Source organism: Suricata suricatta, chromosome 12 (assembly GCF_006229205.1).
Source record: "Suricata suricatta isolate VVHF042 chromosome 12, meerkat_22Aug2017_6uvM2_HiC, whole genome shotgun sequence".
In the NCBI taxonomy this organism is placed as follows: domain Eukaryota; kingdom Metazoa; phylum Chordata; class Mammalia; order Carnivora; family Herpestidae; genus Suricata; species Suricata suricatta.
In genome coordinates this window covers 100,239,319-100,255,133 of record NC_043711.1, presented here as the reverse complement: position 1 = coordinate 100,255,133, position 15,815 = coordinate 100,239,319, and the positions used below count along the sequence as shown (strand labels likewise).

At 48.6% G+C, this 15,815-nt stretch overlaps 1 long non-coding RNA gene across 1 annotated transcript in view; it reads left to right on the top strand.

Annotated features, from left to right (window-relative positions):
* Nucleotides 1-15,815, top strand: part of LOC115273829 — an 85,316-nt gene that overhangs the window by 51,313 nt on the left and 18,188 nt on the right. The window contains exon 3 of the long non-coding RNA XR_003900973.1: nucleotides 10,634-10,723. This is a non-coding gene — a long non-coding RNA (uncharacterized LOC115273829). The remainder of the gene's footprint in view (nucleotides 1-10,633; nucleotides 10,724-15,815) is intronic.

Genomic DNA, 15,815 nt, shown 5'->3' with positions numbered 1-15,815 from the left:
AGCTGAAGCTGGACTCTTAACCAACTGAGCCCCCCAGGTGCCCTTATCATAAATATTTGTTATGTGAGTAATTGATGAACTTGAAAGGTACCTTCAAATCTGAGTGAGGCTGTGTCCCTGTGTACAGGTCCTGGACCTTGCTGAGCAGTAGTGTCTACATCCATGGGATCAGGAGCCAGACCACCTGGGTTCAGGTCCCACCTCTGCATTGATACCCGGCGGGACTTTGTCCCGGTTACTTGACCTTTCTCAGCCTCAGTTTCCTCATGTGGGGCACAAGATCCTGAAGACACGTGTGTCTGTAAAGGGTCATCGGGGGCCCAAATGGGATAACGCGTCTTGTCTGGCCTGTGGCAAATGCTCAGAGAGCATCAGCGTCCACTGTGGTCACCGCTGTCTTTCCTCCACCTCATGTGGCATGTCCCCTCCAACGCCCCCTCCTAGCGTCCCATCGCTTACCCCCCTTATCCTCGTCCCGTTCTCTCAGACGTGCAGGGGGAGAGCAACTTAATTTTGAAATTAGCATTTATCATTGCCTCTCTACCTGGGCCGGCTGCTTGGTGTTTATTGGAAAAAGCTCTTTGGTTAATAATATGCTATTGGATTGCTGGGGCGCGTCGATTGTGAGGCGGCGGGAAAACAGCGCTAAGTAAAGTAAACGCAGCCATAACCTTTTCTTCTCGCTGCCTCTCGTGCCGTCTGAAAGGAGCACACGGCTTCTCCTTTTCCGAAGCTAACTCATAAATGGAAGGAGCACGTAATAAATATCATGAAGCTGATGGATTTCCAGGGAGCCTGAGCAGGTGAGGGAGGCTGCCGGGAAAGCCGGGGAAGTGTGAGCGGGAGAGCCTCAGAACAGGGACCGCCCCCTCTTCGGCCGGGGGACCGGGGGTGGTGAGCACCCAGAGGAGGAAGGTTAAGCTCTTCATCCCCGGGACGGCTGGGAAGGCTTTTCCACTTGGGGAAGGGCTGCCGTGCTGTCGCGGATGGAGTTTATAAAATCAGCAAGTGCCAGGTTCTGTGGTACATTTCCACCTGCTGGGGCTGATGAAATTTACAGTGGACTGAAGTCTTCGGGAGGGTCCGTGGGGTTGTGTGCAGAGCCCTGGGTCAGCCCAGGTGGGCCCTTTGGTCCCGCATTTGCCACAGAGCCCCTGTGGGATCTGAAAGGAGTCAGAGTTTTCTGTGACCTCAGTTTCTCTTTCTGTAAGAGGAGTAGCTTGGATTAGTTCCCACAAGTGATAGATGACATTTGTCAGGCGCTCAGCTCGTCTGTCCCAGGCATGATTTATAACTCTTCATACGTGTGGACTCATTAACTCCCACGAAAATCCATTTCCCTTTGCAGACAAGGAAACCAAAACACAAAACTTAAGAATTGCCCAGCATTCATTGTTTCATTGTTGAGCCGGGAGCTGAGCCCGGTCCATCTGGCTCAGGCCTCTACAATTCCCACTAGTTTGCCTTGTCACCTTCTCCGTGGGATTCTCTGTCTGAGCGATGGAATAAAACAACCCCCTCATTTCAGGACCGACCTGAGGCGTGAATGCACAATGACACACAAAGCACCCTGTTTTCCTGGGGATCCAGCATGGGGGATGGTTTGCTTTCTCTGCCTCCAGATGCGGACATGGGACTCAGGCCCAGCCCATGGCAGTGCTGCGTCCCCTGGCTACGGTGATTGGTCAGGAGATGGCCAAGTCACCCCAGGTAGAATGTGAAGCCAACTCTTAGGTCGTGACGTAATTACGGTATCGGGGAAAAAGTAGCTCTCTTGCCCCGGGGCGGGGGGGGGGGGTCACTTTGGCAAGAGCTTCACTGGGAGAGAGTCTGCCTGAGGGTAAAGCAGAACGGGAGGAAAAAAGAGGAAAGGAAGTAGGGAGAGAGGGAGGGGGCAGGGGGAGAGAGAGAATGATTCCTGATGACCTCATGTGGACTTGGGTCCGTGCCTAGACCAGTTATTTAAACAAGAAATCCTTAAGATAGTTGAACGTAGTTTCTGCTACTTGACACTGAAAACAAATTGTGTCTTACATGTGCCACGTCACTGAACTTGATCAAAGAGAGCTTGTAGATTGCCACACATTTGGCCATTGTTTTATTTCATGGTTTCTCAACCTTGGTACTTATGGACGTGTTGGGCGAATTTTTTGTTGGGGTGGCCGTTTTGCACAGTGTTGCAGCATTTCTGACCTCTACCCCCAGATGCCACTCCCCACCCCCACGTCAAGTTATGAAAAGTAAAAATGTTTGCAGACATTGCCAATGTCTCCTGGGGGACAGACCTCCACCACCAGATAAGACCCAGATCTGAGTTCTCTTAAAATCTATTTCTTTAAAAAAAAAAAAAAAAAAAAAAAAAAAACCAAACCTATTTCTTGTGGGATGCCTGGGTGGTTCAGTCGGTTGAGTGTTCAACTTCAGCTCAGGTCATGATCTTGCAGTTCACGGGTTCGAGCCCTGCATTGGACTCTGTGCTGACAGCTCAGAGCCTGGAGCCTGCTTCAGATTCTGTGTCCCCCTCTCTTTCTGCTCCTCCCCTGCTCACATGCGCGCGCTCTCTCTTGCTCTCTCTCTCTCTCTCTCTCTCTCTCTCTCTCTCAAACATAAATAAAAAATTAAAAAAATAATTTTAAATTAAAAAATTAACCCCCCCACCCCATATTTCTTGGATCTCACTTTTTCAGTAAGAGTTAGGGACATGCTTGTCAACGAAGGGACATATTTCAGAACTTTGGCAACAGGTAAACATAATCAGGGGCAAAGGACTCGGGAGTAAGGGAGCCTTAGGTATTAGTACCCAGAGAGCACCAGGTACTCTGTGTTTGGGAGGATTTGGATGGGCAATGAATTGGTCCCTTGAAAGGTTGAGTCATTTAGCTCGGAGGTTGTCAAGGCTTCCCACTGAGATCCCCGGATGTCTAGTTATAGTGCATGTCACCAGTGGCAGCCATCAATGCGGCCACCTGGCACCGGCCACTCATGGCTTCAGCAGAGAGCGTCATGGCTGCGGACAGAGCCCAGATGGGAATGGCATCCTACAAGCTCCCCAGATTCACTACCTACTGTGAAAACGTTACATCTTTCATATTTAAATTTATTTTTGAGAGAGAGAGAGACAGACAGCATGAGCAGGGGAGGGTCAGAGAGAGAGGGAGACACAGAATCTGAAGACAGGCTCTAGGCTCTGAGCTAGCTGTCAGCACAGAGCCAGACGCGGGGGTTGAACCCACAAACGCGAGATCATGACCTGGGCTAAAGTCGGATGCTTAACCAGCTGAGCCACCCAGGCGCCCCGAAAACATTACATCTGAATAACCCCTTAATTGAGCTCAAACCGAACTACTCCTGCTCCTTGTCTAGCTGCTTCTACTCAGCTGAAACATCACTTCCTTAGGGAAGCCTTTCTGGATACCTCATCTTACCAGGAGGTCAAAGTCTCCAGGGTATTGGACAGTGTGGAGCTCCACCCATGTCCCATAGGTCACTTCCACTGCTCTGAGGGCCCCTCACTGGCCTTCTGTCCCCGCCCCCTCGCATCTGCGCATCTCCACTGAAGGACCTCCTTTGGGGTACTGGGGCCATCTTGCCACCACCAAAGAGAACCAGAAGTGTCTGGGTTTGTACCTCCCAGTGTGGTCCTTTGCCAAGGGCTGACAGGTGTGGGATTATGACAGTCTGGCTCACCGGGGTCAGGTTGGGGCAACTCTGAGTCCTCACTTACAGTCCTGGTCCCTGCAGGGCAGGTGGCTTTGCAGGAGGCCTCGTCCCCTTCCCACTCCTGCTTCTGCCTTTCTCCATCCCCCCAGCATCTCTGGGGGCTGCTTTTTTAAATACATCACTTTCATGTCAAGACACCCAACCTCGGAGTCCTGCTATTCTTCTCTTAATGTGGTCTCCTCTTTTGTAGTCCTTGCTGGAACTTTATTGTTTTTTATTATTTATAAAGCTTATGTATTTATTTTGAGAGAGAGTAGGGCAGAGAGAGGGAGAATCCCAAGCAGGCTCCCAGCTGTCAGTGCAGAGCCTGACGCAGGGCTCGAACTCATGAACTGTGAGATCAGGACTTGAGCCGACATCAAGGGATGCATGCTTCACCAACTGAGCCCCCCAGGCGCCCCCTTACCAGAACTTTAAATCAGATACTTGATTATTTATTGAGTCTCCTCCTTGAAGACAGAGGCCATCTTCCTACTGATCACCAGACGTCCAGGGCCTGGCACAGGAAGTGTGACCTACTATTATTTTATTAACAGTTATGTAAGGAGCACCTGGGTGGCTCAGTCGTCTAAGCATCCGATTTCAGCTCAGGTTTGTGAGTTCAAGCCCTGGGTCAGGCTCTGCATTGATAGCTCTGTGCTGATAGACAGTTTTGGATCCTCTGTCTCCCTGTCTCTCTCTCTCTCTCTCTCAAAAACAAACATTAAAAAAAAAAAACCCAGTTATGTGAATACTTGTCCTAGTTCTCTTAGTAAACAGTGAGCTCAGACCCATGTGTGATGAACCTTATATTCTCTGCTCCATCTTTCACTGTGCTTCGCAGATAAGAGATCAGTCCGTGTTACTGAATGAATTGATGATCTGGATTGCTTTTATTGAGAACGTACTCCAGGCCAAGCTCCTCCCCTGGGGTATGTCACTGGTCCCTACAGTGGTCCTGTGACAGGGGGAAGATGGCCTTTGTTGTATGGATTGGAAGCGAGGTGCAGGGGGCATAGGTGCCCGGCCCACAGATGCTCGGCTGCTCCACAGCACAGCGATGTCAGAACTTCAAACCAAGTCGTGCCAACTTACTTGGAAGGAAGTCTGGATGGGGTGTTGGTTTATGTCATCTCCTAAGCTGTCTGCTGTGCGTCACCTCCTGGAGCGAGCGGGGCTTGGGAGGAATCGGGCGGAGCGACCAGCATCACAGCCCGTGGTGGTGGCGACCTGGTTGCCCGCGCTAGTGCTTTCTCTTCACCCCCGACAGTCACTGCCGAAGGAGATTTGGCAGCACGAAATAGTCTCAGAGGAATGCCTGTAAAGCAGGATTGGCAGCGTTAACTCGGTAGGCAAGAGGCGGAAGCCGATGAGGGCAAGACCAGAGTGACGACTACCATGCCGAGTCCTTGGTCGTGAGGAGGGTGGAGGGCAACTGGTAGGGGCCTCCGCGTGGACCATCCTGAATCCTGGCCAATGGCTAAACGCTGCCGGGCATAGATGACGTGCACGTTACGACTCTTGTTTGCAAGTGACAGGCACTAATTCGGGATGTCCCCAGCAGTATGGGGGACTTTATTGGCTCAAATGAATAGGAAAGACCAGCAGTCGGTCATCACTTTAGCTGTGGCTGGATCCATGCCACCAGGACCCTGTTTCTCTCCATGTTTTAGCTCTGCATTTCTCGGTAGGGTGTCGCCCTCAATTGTCTTTATTGTGTCCTGACTCTACGTGGCAGCAGACAGGTCTGAGCTGCCTCGTCTCTAATGCCCAGTCTCAGTGGGGACCACAGCCTTCCCTTCCCCTTCCTGGAATAAGAGCTGCCATTGGCCTGGTTAGGTCATGTGCCCTACCATGGACCAATCACTGTGCTCCAGTCAGAGGGCTCCTATTGGCCAGCCTGAGTCATATGCCACCCCGGAAGAGGGAAGTGAACCTGTCATTGGACCATATCTACCACGTGGTAGAGGGACAGGTGTTGACTGGGAAAGGGCTTTGCCGGAGAAGAAGGCAGTGAAGGATTCTGGGTAGACAAAGCGAGCTGTCTGCTGAACACAGCACCACTGTCTTCCTCAATGTACTCTTAGTGTGGAAGGTGAAATCCACCAATGTGTAACTGAAAGAACCCTCCCCCTTTTTGATTTGATAAATTTTGGCATATGACAAATTTTAAGATTCTCTGATACCCTACCTATCCTCAAAGGATAACTAATGGTGAGGAACACTGTTCTTTGGAAAGATATTTAATGATTCGGTCTGCAGTCTCCCCATTTAATTATTTTCTCCATTTTTTAAAGTGTAGTAAAATACACCTAACATAACATTTTCCATCTTAACCACTTTTAAGTGCACAATTAAATGGCGGTAAATACATTCATAATATCGTGCCACCATTGCCACTGTCGATCTCCAGGGCCCTTTTCATGTTGTAAAATGGAAACTCTATACCTATTAGGTTAACATTCCCTACTCCCCCTTCCTGGGACCCGCCATTCTACTTTCTGTCTCTATAATTTTTTTTTTAAAGTTTATTCACCTATTTTGAGAGAGAGCAAGAGAGCACGAGCAGGGACAGAGAGGGAGACAGAATCCCAAGCAGGCTGTGCAGGGCTCCGTCTCACAACCGTGAGATCATGACCTGAGCCAAAGTGAAGAGTCAGACGCTTAACCAACTGAGCCACCCAGGCGCCCCTCTGTCTCTATGATTTCGACTACTCTAAGTGCCTCGTGTATATGGTTTACTTCACTTAGCATAATGTTCTCGACAGTTTGTTTGGACATTGTAGCAGGTGTGAGAATTTGCTTTCTTTCTAAGGTTGACCAGTATTCTGTTGCACGGACACACCACAGTTTGCTTCTCTGTTCATCTGTCAACGGAATCTTGGGCTGTTTTGTACGTTTTGGCTATTTTGAATAGGCTGTGATAAAGACGAGGGCACAGGCACCTTTTGGAGACCCGGTTTGCAGTTCTTTCGGGAATACATCCAAAAGTGGGACTGCTGTATCATATGGTAATTCTATTTTTAAGTTTTTGAGGATATACCTTCCTATTTTCCACAGCAGCTGGCCATTTACCACAGCGGCTGATGATTTTACCACAGTGCGTAAAGGTTTCAGTTTCTCCACATCCTTGCTAACACTTGTTATTTTATTTCTTTCTTTTCCTTTTATAGTAGCCCTCCTAATGAGTGTGAGGTGACCCGTTTAGTTTTTAATTTTAATTGTTGACAAGGTTATCCAGTCCTTTGGATCCCAACAAAAAAATGATTAAAAAAATGATGAAAACATCAGTAGTGGAAAAATATTTCTCCTGCCCTGATTCCCATGCCCTCCGAAAACAAAACTTGTAACTGCAGTTAATGAGTTTCTTGTTTATCCTTCTTGTGGTGTTTTTATTCATCTAAGTAAAAGTATTTATTTTCAGGGGCACCTGGGGGGCTCAGTTGGTTGAGCGTCCGGCTCCGGCTCAGGTCACGATCTCACTGTTGGTGGGTTCGAGCCCTGCGTCGGGCTCTGTGCTGACAGCTCAGAGCCTGGAGCCTGCTTCAGATTCGGTGTTTCCCTGTCTCTCTGCCCTTCTCCTGCTTGTGGTCTCTCTCTTTCTCAAAAACAAAAAACATTAAAAAATTTTCATTTCCCTTTTTAAATGAAAATTGTCGTTCAGCTATACATGATGCCCTGTGCCTGCTTCTACTTCAATAAATATGTTTTTTTTCCTAGTTGAAGGCAAAGTGCTCATCTATCCCTTTGTTCCAGCTTTACGATACTCCGTTGCCTGGCTGTATCATGATTCATTTCACCAGGCCCCTAAAGATGGACGCAGAAGTGTTTATGGCTTGCTGTTCCTGGCAATAACACTGTCATGAGTGACCTTAGGCATTCATTTCTTTGCACATGTGTGAGCGTGTAAGTAAATATAGACACATGCAAATAAATTCCTGGAAGCAGGATTGTTGCGTCAAAGTGTGAGTGCATTTGCAATTTTGATAGAAATTGCCAAACGCGTACAGAAAAAGGTTGTGTGAGTTTGGATCCCCGGGGCCTCACTTGGTCAGCAAGGGCGTCTGGCAGTGCCGGTTTTATTTCCACTTCTCTTGTTCGGAGGTGGACCTGCCCCTGGCTGGGACTTCTGTGCTGTGTCATCTGCTCTCCCCTCCCAGCTCTTTGTGAGGACAACCTTTATCACCACTCTGTGGACCTGCCTTTGCGACTTGCAAGAGGGGGGCGCAGACCCGGCTAATGGAACCCATGGGGACGCTGAAATCAACGCTTGTGCAAACATAGAAAGGACGAAAGCAAACCTAAAGATGCTAAGAGCGTGGTCGGGAAACTTACTAAAGTGAAATAGAAATGACTGATAAGGAAACTGGTCAGGATGGAGTAAGAATGGAAGATGGGGACCGGGTGGCGCCCCTGGGAAGAGCTCGCGTTTTCTAAGAAGGCAGGATGCTGCCCGCGGGGCCTGGACCAGCCCCGCCTCCATAGCAGCCACCCGCTCTGTGCAGCCGGGCTTGGTTCTGGGCCCGGTTCTGGGTTAAATGAGATGGTGGAGTGAAGACCGCATATGGCCAAGCCTCGTGGTCTATCCACGTGCCAGGAAACAAGCACAGCCTCTGGGACTCTCACGGGCCTGGTCCCCTGAGTTCTGGGGGTGGCGAGGGGGTAGTCCAGTGTTCCAGGTGTGTGGCTGAGGCCACACCACTGTCAGGAAGCATTTCTATTTGAGATTTCTGGCAAATTACCTCGAGAGATCCAGGAAGAAATGGATTGAGTTTCCAGAATTCTTATCATCCATCCTGATCTCTTTTCTCATTTTAAATCAATATGCCCTTCTCTGCCAGCCATCACGCATCTACTGCTGTATTCTTTTTCTAAAAGCGGGGATCCAAAACTTATACAGACCCACAAAACTTAGCCCTGTGCCTGAGGAATCGCTATTATGATGATGATCAGAAGGTTTAGGGAGAGGCATGTGGTGTCCTAGTTTTTGAAGGCGGGGGTTACAGAAGTTAATAGCCAGCCAAAGGGATGCTGGGGCTTCTCAGAGCTCTTTTCTCCCCATCCTTCTCTCTCTCTCCATTCTTCCTTGCCTGTGTCTTTTACAAGCCCGCTGTTGTGAACGCTGTTCTAGGTGCTGGCTTCTCAAGTCCCTGCTCTCCTGGATCTCGTACTGTAGTTGAGGCAGCAGATAAGGAAGCAGAGCGTAAATAATATATTTTTCACGACACAGCAGCACGGGGAGATCTGGGAGCAAGTTGGGGGCAGTGAGGGAGGGATACTTCAGGGTAAGTGACCTGCGGAAGCCTTTTTAAAGGGGTGACATCTCAGCTGAGACCCGAATGGTGGGCAGGAGCCTGTCCTAGAGATTGGAGAAGTGTTCCAGGCAGAGCAAGGAAAAGGATTTGAGGTGAAAGGGCCCTTGACGTGTGTGAGCGACAGATGGCAGCTGGGACAGCAGGGGCAAGGCTGACAAGGTGTGGAGGAAGGAGAAGGGGAGGGGGAAGAAGAGAGGGGAGGTCTCTGAGGAGCCCTAGGCAGTGGCCATTTGATAGGGGGCTTTGTCTGTCGTGGTCAGAAGATTGGATTTCATCCCAAATATTATGGACACCATTGCAGGATCTAAGCTGTAGGACAGATGCTTACTCAGTGTGTTTATAGGCACACCGAGAAGAAAACCATTGCAGGGTCCCCTTTGAGCAAGGGGGTGGCTAGCAGCTCTGTTTCCTTTCTTGTGCTATTTATGAAAGTGATTAAAGACATTCTGTGGATATCGTGGATTATGTTCACGAAAGCATTTAATGAAATAACTTGTGATAGGCAGCAAATTTGCACCTGTTTGGACAACAGATTGAGGTCAAGACCCTGCTGAGTTCAGAGAATCTCAGTTTTAGAGGGCCGAGGCTGGAGAGGCAAGCTAACGAATCGGAGGATCAGATCTGAATGATAGAATAAAAATAAGCACATTGTGTCCCTTTTAAGACAACTCAGACAAGTATTTATGAAGTGTAGCTTTTTAAATTTCACTTTGTAGGTCTGTGCATACTTAGTCCATTTTTACCTTATCTGGCGTCTTAAAAGGATCGTTTTTTTTTTTTTTAAGGGCGAAAGTAGAAACAAAATTGGTTTAAAAGTATTCTTAGAAAGGGGATCCCCAAGTGAGGCTGAAATGATACTGAATGAAGGCAATTTGTTTTTTAAGAATGATCTTTCTGGAATTGTAAAAAATTAGCGTTGGATGGTTACCAGCAAGAGAACTCTGTTTGGCTAACTTGTCGGCAGTCTGTGCGGGTCAGGCTGGAGCTGGGCTTGGAGGCTGAGGCATCGGCTGTTGCTGCCAGGGTCTGTGAAGAGTCTTCTACGTGAACACCTCCTTTGGAGTTTCCAAAAGCAGGTCTAAGAAATCTGACTTAGGGTGTGGCCAGCCCTTGGCCAGACAAGGGTGGAGCTCATTTGAGATTCGGTGTAACCCAATTGATCCGATAGGGGCAAGGTGATTCCTGCAAAGGAGGTTGGGGGTACTTTCTCAAAGACAGCAGAATAAATTCTGGAAGGCAAAAAAAAAAGTGACATTTGTATGCATCCACAGACAACTTTAATATAGTGATGTCATCTACATTCTCTTTCTGCCTTCCTAGCATTTATTTACTTAGTTGGTGTGCCTTTTCAGCTGGAGACCTGGGAAGCCTGAGCACTTGTGGAAATTCATAAGTGGAAGGAGAGAAACATGTCCTTGTAGGGTCCTCTGTGGACACCTCCATCGATGTGGAATTGAATGTCCATTCTGACGGGACCTGGGGACAGAGTTTTGATGTCGCCAGTGGCCTCTGGGCAGCTGCTTCTGAGGTTTAGGGGGCCTGGCAGTGTATTCTGTGGCCCGCAAACATTTTTTAACAAATCTTCAAAGACCTGAAAAGTGATACCCTTTATTTTACAGCTAGAAGGCTGAGCCCGGAGAGATGAAGAACCTAGAGTCTGTGCTGCAGCCGCTTTCCAGCACCGCCTCCCACGAGCTGCATGGCCTTAGGTAAGTCATTGCACCCACCTGAACCTCGAGTTCCTGACCAGTGAAATGGGTATGCCAGCGTCACTTTTCTCCTGATGGGTCTATTTTGACGGGTAATGGAGCAGTGCCTGGCAGAGTAAGTGTGTGAATGTCAGCGGTGCAGGTGGGGCCGGAGCGCAGGCGGCTTACAGGACACAGTGAAGACAGGATTTGACGTCAGACACATCTGGTTTCCAGAACTGCCTCTTATCAAGAGTGTGACCTTGGTATTCTGGCCGAACGCTGCTTGTGGGTATTAATGTGAGATAATGGGGCAAAGCTCCAGCCCCGTGCCTGACCCTTCGGCGCTGTCCATGGTGCCTTCGCTTTGTTTTCTTTGCCATTACCTTGTATGGAAGTGTTTTAACGGTTTTATCAGTACGGTGTTATGAGGACTGAAAATTTAATATGGGCTGTTTTACTTCCAGAGGAGATGCTTGGGGAGAATTTTCTGTAGTTTTCTCGTTGGTCTGTAAAGACTAGAAGAAACAGTACAGCGGAGACAACTTGGGAATTCTGAATGTCTCTCTGATTCGTTTGCCCCTTTATTTCCTAAAGGAAGAAAATAAAAGGCAGAAAGCTGAGGGGCCGCTGTTGGGAGCAGGGTTGGCAAACTTTCTCTGTAGAAGGTCAGTGAATCCTTGCAGGCCTGATGCGCTGTGTCCCAAGTATCACACTCTGCCCCTCTGGAGAGAATGCAGACATTGGTAATACATAAAGTAACGAACATGGCTGCGTTCCAGTAAAGCTTTATTTATAAAACATGTATTGGTTCAGGTTTGACCTGCTTTAGAAATTGAAAAGACGGGGGGGGGGGTGCCTGGGTGGCTCAGTCAGTTAAGCATCTGACTCTTGGTCTGGGCTCAGGTCATGATCTCACGGTTTTGTGAGTTTGAGCCCTGCGTTGGGCTTTGTGCTGGTAGTGCAGAGTCTGCTTGGGATTCTCTGTCTCTCCCTCTCTTTGCCCCTCCCCCACTCGCTCTTTCTCTGTCTCTCTCAAATAAAAAAAAAAAAAAGAAATGGAAAAAGAACACCTTGGTACCTACTTGGGTAAGGCTGATGTGGAGTCAGTCCCACATTTTCAAGATCATTTTCCTTAATAAATTATTGACAAGGAAACCTCTTAGGGTTTCACAGCATCAAAAATTTCATGGAAAAGTCTGATCTTGCCACCCAAACTCAAGTGTAAGCTTCTGGCTTTTCTGATTTCAAGCCGGTGTTTGGTGATAGTGGGTCACTCCAGTGTCATTTGGGGGAACTTCTGTCCTAGGTCCTGACGATGAATTCCGGGCACACTTGAGGGCCTTCCAAGCCCCTTCCCATCGCGCCAACTCCTCAAGCCCTCCCTTCTTGGAGGTCACCCGATGTGACCCACTGCCCCTTTCCTTTGGAGAGGTGTGATAGCCTGGTAGTCCCCACACTTGGGCATTTTGTCCTGGCATCGTGTCACCACCGCCGGGAGGGTGAACCCTGCCATTTGTCAGTTGGTTTCCTTTGCGAGGAGAGAGCTTTCTAAGCTCTCGGGGCTGCTTGTGTCCAGATAATGGCTTGCTCTAGTCTCCGGCTCTGTTATGTTTGCTTAACATTTGGACTTCTGCCAGGTAATTTGCCTATAAGCTATGCAGAGAAGAAAGAAACCATCCATCTAAAGTATTCAGATTTTGGCCTTAATTAAAATGCAGAATAAATATGTAAAGGCTAAAGAGCATGAATTATAGATACCGAGGTTTCTATATTAAAATCGGTTCTCATCTATAGAGGTGCGCGTGTGTTTGTGGCAGGGAGGCAGAGTGTACAAGTCAGCGGCAGGCAGTATAATTATGGCTGTGTGTGCTTGGCAAGATGGGAAACGGATCTATTGTAGGGGAGCGAATCCTCGGCCACCTTTCTCATTTCACTGCCTCTGCGGATTTTTTTTTTCCACCTGAACTCTGTAAAGGGCTAATCCTGACCCTTGTTATTTAAATTGCTCTACCATGGGTAGAAAACCCATCCTTGGCCTCTTAAAAAGCCTTGCTCATGGTTTGGAGGAGCAAAGCCCTTTCTATTCATTGCTCCTCTTGAAAGTGGCTGGCTGGCTTGAGGATGGGGGGTGGGGAGCTTTCAGACCCTGAATGACAAATCTTGGGCCTTTCTTTTTTTATTTTTTTAAAATATTTTATTTATTTTTGAGAGAGAGAGAGAGAAAGAGAGAGGCAGCGTGAGCAGTCGAGGGTCAGAGTGAGAGGGAGACACAGGATCCAAAGACAGGCTCCAGGCTCTGAGCTAGCTGTCAGCACAGAGCCAGATGCGGGGCTCGGACCCATGAACAGCAAGATCATGACCTGAGCTGAAGCCGGACGCTCTACTGACTAAGCCACCCAGGCGCCCCAGGTCTTGGGTCTTAAACAAGGCCAGGCCAGAGCTCATTCACCTTGAAAGTGAGACGCTCTGGGCTCTTCCATTAATGGTCTCAGAGGCGGATGAAGAAGCCCCAAAGAGATGAAACCAGGTGTCCAGGCATATGGATGTCCTTCCTAGAAACGGGCGGGATAGATTAAGGGAAAAAATTCTCAGGTCTAAGGTGACCAGCGTGCCAATTTCATTATTGAAATGTTTTTGTAACATTCACATTTTACAAACTAGAATTAATGAGAGTTTATGGCCACACATTGTTTTAAAGCCTAGCGTTGGAGAGAGTCACGCTGAGAATTCGTTCACGCTCCTCAAGAACTTCAAGAAACGAATGAAATGCAAAACCAACAATTTCGTTTTAATCATTAAGGGTGGAGGGAAGATGGCTTTTCTCGAAAGCAACGAATGTTTCCAAGGCTTTAATTTTCAAGGAAAAGGATGCTTTGAAAAAAAAAAAAATCCCAACGCCTCAAATTGGAAAGCAAGCATTATCAGCCTATGACCAGGAGTCACCCCTCAACCTGGGTGATTTTGCCGGGCTGTTTGGGGTCACTCCGGTCTGAGTGAGGAGCTGTGAGTGTTTCTGGGGATTGGAAAGGGATCTTGCGGGTGAGCGGCTGCTGTACATCCCCTCGGTCTCCGGCTGCACCTGCCAGAGCTGTGCGAGGTCCTGTCGTCCGCGCCCCGCGTGGAGCACACCTGAAAACACCTGTGGAGGATGTGCATGTGGGAGGAGGATGGAATCCACAAGGCAAAAAAACAGTAAATGAACGAAGCTTTGTTGGGGTCACTGCTTTCTTTCCTCCTCGTTTGAAGCAAAATGTCATCGCTGCCACGTGGAGAGGTTTCCCCCACACCTCGGAGAGCCCGAAACCTCTCTGAAGCTCTGAGGGCAAATGGAGCCAGCCCGACGACTAGACCAGGTCAGCAAACCGCAGGCCAAGGGCAGCCTGCCAGCTGTTTTGGAAGACTCCGCGTCCTTGGAACACAGCCGTGTACGTCCATGCACCATGTGCGACAGCAGCTTTGGAGTTCCGGCAGCAGCAGTGAGTAGCTGTAAGCAGAGACCGACCGTATGGTTTGCAGAGCCTAGAAGATTTACTGCCTGGAGCCTTACCGGAAACGTGCGCTGACCCCTGCTCTAGACAATGGGGGCGGGGAATCCAACTCATTTCGGAAAAAAAATCTGGACGTTTCAGCTTCTGTAATCCTAGACGTAGGGGGTCCCTCTTCTGCCCAGGAAGCCCCCCAGCCAACTGTTACTTCTGGGGGCCGGATTGGGGTCCCGGCTCTCAGACCACATCCCATCGGCTGACGCGGTGACATCTCAGCAGGGAAATGGACAAAAGTGGTTTTACTGGTTTTTTTCTTTTGCTTTCTCTCTCCCACTGTTTGAAGCCATGTAGGAAATCATGGTGTGACAGGCAAATCCTTTGCTCGTTATGAAACAATAAAGGTCAAGCCGCTCAAATCTGCTTTGCAAGTCTAATACCTGGCTAACTGAAATGTGTCGGAAGCCTCCCCCAGTTCCCAGGCTGACGGAGAGTTTGACAGATCTCACAGATGGAACGGTCTTGACTGCCTGTTCTCCCCCCGAAACACCTTCTCCCGGGTCTCTCCTCGGCTGCTCCATGGCTCAGACCATAAACAATTGCAGCCGGGTGGATTGAGACGCTCACAGCCGTCATCGCCTGTCCCTGTCCCTGTTCCCTCTGTCTTCCTCTGAAAGCAGAGAATGTCAGGATTCTTGCTGGCTAATTACCCCGTCTATCCTCGCCCAGGATGCCGGCCCATATGGGACACCCCGTAATTCTGCATCCTCAGTAACAATGTTTCGCTCCTTACACCTCACGTGCACTGTGCTTAGTGCATCTTAAACTTCAAAGCGTTGAAAATTGCAGCGTCTCATAAACACACCTATTTGGCAATTGCCTTTTCAACTGTCTGAGCAAGCAACCTGCTCCTTCCTTCATTACAAGCCTTCGTGATTACGGGGCTTTGTGCTTTTTGTTTGCAGTTTAGAATTATGTGATCTTCTAAAACCCTTCCCGTTGCTTGAAGATTTTTTTTTGAATCTGTGAAATGAAATCCCGGAAAGATAATAACCAGCGGGGCATGTGCAGAATATATTGCATCTTTAGCATCCAGAAGAACCTATGGTTTTGATAACTTTAATTGGGTCCCTGAAGCAAAATTATTCTCAGAATATCCCAGGTATATATTTTTAAAACATGGCAGAATTTGGCCCTAGGAAACTTCCTTTAATTCTCATATATCAGAATCCCTGGCTGTTTACAGAAGAACCGTTCTACCGAGGATTATCTCCCTAAGATGTAATTGTGCGCTAAGAGTGAATTGCAAATCTAGAGCGGATTTAAATTTAGGCATCACGTGCGGGGATCATTCAGCTTCTTTAGTGACTTAGTCCTTTACTTATTTGTGTATTTCTATTCCCTTTTCCTGCTTCCTTCTTCTCTCGTTGGTTGGATGATCTTAAAGCCATTCGCTGTGGTGGAACTAAGTTCGGGAAAGTTTTGAGGGCTCCCAAGATATGAGGCTTACAGTGAGCACCTTTAGCTGTGACCAAGCGCGGGACGGCAGAGCGGATTTGCTGGCACGAATCCACGTGATCGCGAACCCAGGAGAGTCACACAGGGCGGGTTCAGGGGGACCGTGGGCT